General features: G+C 31.6%; 1 pseudogene; it reads left to right on the top strand.

Annotated features, from left to right (window-relative positions):
- Positions 1-861: 861 nt before the first annotated feature.
- LOC113374846 lies at positions 862-3,708 on the top strand (annotated as a pseudogene).
- Positions 3,709-5,952: the final 2,244 nt, after the last annotated feature.

The raw sequence follows: 5,952 nt of genomic DNA, 5'->3' as shown, positions 1-5,952 counted from the left end.
CAACACAAGTATAAATTTGTTTTTGATTTTTATTTTATAATATTAAATAGCAAGCCAATTCTTAATAATATAATAAAATGAAATAAGCGGATACAAAATTAAGTTTTTAAGTATTAATAGTAATAATTAATTGTATACTTGTAATTATAAATTCTAAGTTATATTAATGCATCAAAAATAGGTTCACGATACGATATTAACAAGATAATTAGAATAAATCTTGTAATAGTATAATTTGTAGAAAAAGCATTTTTTCACAAATAGAACTGTAGCTTAAAATCTCATGAATGACCCTGACACTACCAACATTAGAAGAAATCTATTTTTAAATCTTTCATTATTTAGTAATAATTGATTATGAATTATTAACTTAATAATTCATTATTTATTTATTATTAATAGTAATTTTAATAAAATTCGATTCTCGAAAAAATTTCACATTTTTTTTTTCTTACACACATTAATTTTTATTTATTGACTATAATAGTATATTTATGATTATTGATAGTTTTAGCAGGGTAACGAATTAAAAATATCTTAAATCTCAATTAAGATTTCAATTTACCCTGATGTAGATATATTTATTATGACATGTATTTTAAAGCACTAAACTTAATATTTACCCTTATTAAAATAATAAATCAAATTAGATAATACCAAACAATTTATTGAGTAAAAACAATAGTTTGTGATGATACGTTTCAAGTCAAATGTATCATTTACTAACTCTATTTTAATGTTTGTTATGAATTTTTATGAAAAGTATTTTCTGTCGAATCGCTTGACATTTCTATGGCAAAACACATCCGCGTTCGCCTGCCGCCATCTGTTCATGTAAACAAGAAGCTAAAAGTAACCAAAATGAAGAAAGTAGCGTGTGTTTGGTTGTCTGGCGATATTAATAAATAACATTTGTTTATTATTGGCGTATATTTATAGATTTAAGCTTGAATTTAGTGTCAAGTTTATTAATAGAGCCGTCACATGAATGGTTAAAACGACTAATTTATACAATAAATCCACTAAGCAAGGAGTTATCGCCGTGTGTTTTGATGTGTCGTCCTGAAGTACTATGTGCAACTTGCAATGGTCCATATTATAATTCGAAGAGAAGTGACATATTAATGTGGTAGAAAAATAACAATTAATATCATTATGTGAGTGTTCCCTGTCAGATTATTCATATGGATGTGCTTTTATGTTTATACATTTTGGATGAAGTTTCAAGTCACGTTTGACACTTCGTATAGAAATTTTGGTTATAATGATGTGAGGTCTAAATTTATGCATACCCCCCAAGTGGGTGCAGAAATACAGTTTGTTTTATGACTATTTTTGTATTAAAGTTGGGAATATCGATTATGATTGTAAAAGATTAATTATTTTAGCAGTGAAAACGAACTAATATAATACTGCTGGATTCTGGATGATTTATAATAAATTTGTAAAATAACTTAGTATTCCGTAGCAATTTTTTAATTCATGTAATGTTGCAATCTTTATAAATAAAATTGCATTTAAATGTGCTAGTTTTATGTACCAGTGACAGCTCTCGGTTTCAAACTTGTCATTTAGATTCACATATATTTCCACGTTATTTGTCTTTTGTTGCAATGAAGAAAGTAATTGTTATTGAATTCTAAAAACTTTGGCTTTTGTTCTATAATAATTATGAAGACATAAATACTATGATCATTTTTATTATTATTGAGAATTTTATTTCACCTCGACTTTTCCTTGCAGGTTCTTGAAGGTTTATTACTATTTTCTATTAGTAAATAAAGTGAAACAATGCACGTGATAAAACAATACATATTGGTATGGTTTAACAAGTAGTTCATAATGAGCCATAATATTGCCGGCATGGCCCCATACAGGATGGCTGGTCCTGGTCTAGGGCCACCTGATTTCAAACCTCCAAACGAGGCACCTCACATACCTGCACCCGCGCCTAGTAATCCTAAAAAGAGGCGGAAAAATGCAAGTGCAGCCAGCAACCAATTACCTCCAACACCAGCACCCAGTCTACAAGACTTACTACCTCCCCCATGTTCTGGATTTGGTGATACTATTGTGGCTTCAAATCCTTTTGATGATATGCCACTTCCATCTTCTATGTCTCACAATGGACCGATGGGACATAATGCATTGGCAATGCTGGGTCATAATGGACCTCCGCATTCTGGTATGAACCCTCATCTGCATCACCATCCGCATCATATGGGTGGACCTCCTTGGGGAGGTCCCATGGGGCATATGGGAATGCCCAATCAACACATGCCTATGCCCAGCATGAATAATTCAAGGCAAATGGGAAGTCCTATGACAGCAGGACCTATGGGCAGCCCTATGAATATGCCTATGGGTTCACCTATGGGTGGTCCAATGGGCAGTCCAATGAACACAATGAATCCTATGAATCATATGGGTAACACACCTATGGGACCTCCCATGCATAGTCCACTGGGGCCAATGGGTAATGGACCATCAAGTATGGGAGGTCCAAGAATGAATGTTCCAAATAGTTCGAGACCAATGAGTAGTCCTATGAATTCTGGCCCATGGGTAGTCCAATGAATTCACTCCCTTTAGGCTCTCCTATGGCACCTATGGGCAGTCCTATGAATACATGAATTCAGGCCACTTGAACAGCCCTATGGTACCTCCAATGCACAGTCCTTTAGGACAAATGGGCAATGGACCTGCGGGTATGGGAGGACCAAGGATGACAGCGCCTAATGGGAGCATGGGTCCTAATGGACCAGGTCAAGTTCCTGGTGGAAATCCTTTAAATGGTCCAATGGGCGGTAACAACAATATGGGTGGAAGCAATAGTTCATTAAACGCCATGGGAATGGAAATTAATCATCAGATGGGTCAGATAGGACCTATGAGCAACTCTGCATCAAATACTAGCATGGGACCCAACAGTGGTCCCATGGGCAATAGCGGGCCCATGAACCGAAATAGTCCTATGGGCGGAAACAATGCAATGAATCAGAATGGAATGATGATGAATTCTCAAATGGGTCCAAATGGTCCAATGGGAGGCATGCCTATGGGTCCAAATGTGTCAATGGGATGTCCTATCAGTCAGAGTGGACCCATGGGACCAAACGGGCCAATGATGCATATGGGAGGGCCTAATGGTCCAATGATTCCAAATGGACCTATGGGATCGATGGGCCCAAACGGACCCATGGGACCGAATGGACCAATGGGTGGAATGAATATGTTTGGTCCAAAACCAATGCCTGTGAGTGCGGGAAAAGTATATCCTCCGGACCAGCCAATGGTTTTCAATCCACAAAATCCAAACGCGCCTCCTATATACCCTTGTGGAATTTGCCACAAAGAGGTACATGATAATGATCAAGCAATACTATGTGAAAGTGGCTGCAACTTCTGGTTTCACAGGTAATAAACAATTTTGCTCTTGAGAAATATAAATCCAATCAAATAATTATTTTATTTTGTGTAAAAATTTTGTTTTAAATTTTATAGGGGTTGTACGGGATTGACAGAAGCAGCTTTTCAATTACTAACAGCAGAAGTTTATGCAGAATGGGTCTGCGACAAGTGTTTGAATTCAAAAAATATACCTCTTGTTAAATTCAAGCCGTGAGTTTTCTTGAAGAGACATCAGTGCACAGTGTTCTATGCATTTTGAATAAAACTTACGAAAATAATGTTTTAAATAATTATCAAAGAATAAATAATCAGTTTTAATAATGATAAAAATAATCAAACAATTTTGTGATATGATTATAGACATTTTGCTATCTAGTAACAGATAATAACGAACATTAACAAAATTGATAATTTTACTAATTGATAACTGACTTGTTAGTCTATTCTGGCAACTATTTGTAATTTATAACATTTTGAGTAAAGTTTTTATTGCAAGTACTATTGTGCAAACATAGCCTTAAAAATTGGAACTTGTATATAAACAATCAAATTTGTCATATTAGAATAATGCATCAATGACTAGAATTTGACGAAACTAATAAAAGTATTTGTTAAAAATCGAAATTTTGTAGTAAAGATATTTAGTCAGAATAGATCTCTAAGTAAATAGCATTTGCCTTAATATTTATGTTTGATAATCATTTAAATCATTAAAAACTTCATAAGCTGTGTAATTAAGAAACATTTAAATAATCATCCCGAATATTGTTTCAATTGTATATAGTGAATATTATAAATATAGACAAATAAGTTTTAGAGAAGGCAGCGTAATTTTTATTGAGAGAACGCTGTTATTACTATTATTGTTTTTGGATCTATTATGAACATATATAAATATATAAATATGATGACTGATGAATATTTTTGTGGGGAAATGAATGTCAAACTGTTTCTGAATGTATGCTAAAAGTGAGAATGTTTTCTCCATGATACAAAAGATATAAACAGATGAATTTTGTGCATAACTTGTTAAAATAGTGTTTTTGATGACGATTATAAACTAGCACAAATTTTATGAACGTTTTTTATATCTTTTGTGTTTAACCTAGATAATTATAGTATAATTATTATTTTAATTTAATCATTTTTCAATTGTATATATGTTATGACCATTTTCAATTGTATATATATTATGACCGATAACTTTTTAGACAAGTGACTTGATAACAGCTGTAAAAAGTATCCTAAACACATGCATATTTCTCTAAAAACGCTTTTGCTACAATACTGAGTGTTATAATTTTGCTTTATCTAACAAAACGAGACTCACTGGTTTAGGAACAAATTTAATACTTTTAAAGCTAAGCTATTTACAAATGCAAAATGTTTCATCAGCAATTGTATTATTTTTTTTTAATTGTAATTTTTGTTCGGAATCGAAGAAAACTTCTTTAAAGTAAATTCAAGTGTTTCGATTTGATATAAATTGTCAATCATAAATATGCATGTGTTTAGGATCTAATCAACAATTAGTTTAATTTGAAGCTCAACTGTTTATCTGTTTATGATCACGTTTTTCTAAGATTTTTTTTATTCATAAATACTCAATTTGAACAAAAATGATGAACAATTATATTTAATTTATAATCACCATTCCTACAATCTGCTAGAAAATACATATTTAATTTTGTATTTAAAATTTGTAAAAAAAAGATCACTGAACAAACAAACATATACACGCATAATACCCTCTGATAGTTTTTATTTAGAGTTAAACTAATGATTATATTAAGTTTGTATTAATTATAATCGAAATATAAATCAAAGGACAACAAAAAACGTAGTGATAATGTTTCACAGTATAAAGAACAAAAATGTAAAAATTACCCCCTAGTTTACTATTGTATGCGTTTAGATATTCTGGAAATGCGAGTGTGCCTTTTGTAGTTGTATTGTATAAAATTATTGTGCTCACTTGTATAAAGGATTTGATTTTTTTTTCAACCTAAAATAACAGTTCAGGTTGCACGATTTTAGTTTTGATATAGCTAAAAGCTTTTATATAAGATATTCGTGATTTGCGGAGTATTTTATTTGCTTTTTCTTTCATAGTCATGCACAGTTTAATTTAAACCTACCGATATTTCACTGGGTCAAAATGATTTTAGACTAAACTTTAGTTGAACGTAAATATTCTCATATTTTCTCAAAGATTTCAAAACGATTATTGATGTTATATAATTTTTTTTTTTTAAATATGCAAATATGAAATGATTTGATACCTATTACGCCTGGATGTAGAGTTCTAATGATGTGTGAAATGTTATTTAAAATTTTTGCCTAGAATTGGCCTAGATGACAAATGGAGCAATAGTTCTAATTCAAGTAAAAAGAAAAGGCAACACTTCATTTTGTGAATGTATGTTTGCTTTAAAAAGATTATGGCAATAAAATTTCAATTTTAAAATTACAAAAACAGGGGTGTCACAGATCTTAACGTCAAGCCGAAAAGAGGTTATAGTGTTGACCTCAACTGTACTG

The sequence above is a fragment of the Ctenocephalides felis genome, unplaced genomic scaffold (assembly GCF_003426905.1).
Source record: "Ctenocephalides felis isolate EL2017-DRISC unplaced genomic scaffold, ASM342690v1 CF-g0.4_SCAFFOLD_00845, whole genome shotgun sequence".
Taxonomy (NCBI): domain Eukaryota; kingdom Metazoa; phylum Arthropoda; class Insecta; order Siphonaptera; family Pulicidae; genus Ctenocephalides; species Ctenocephalides felis.
This window is presented reverse-complemented; position numbering and strand designations above follow the sequence as displayed.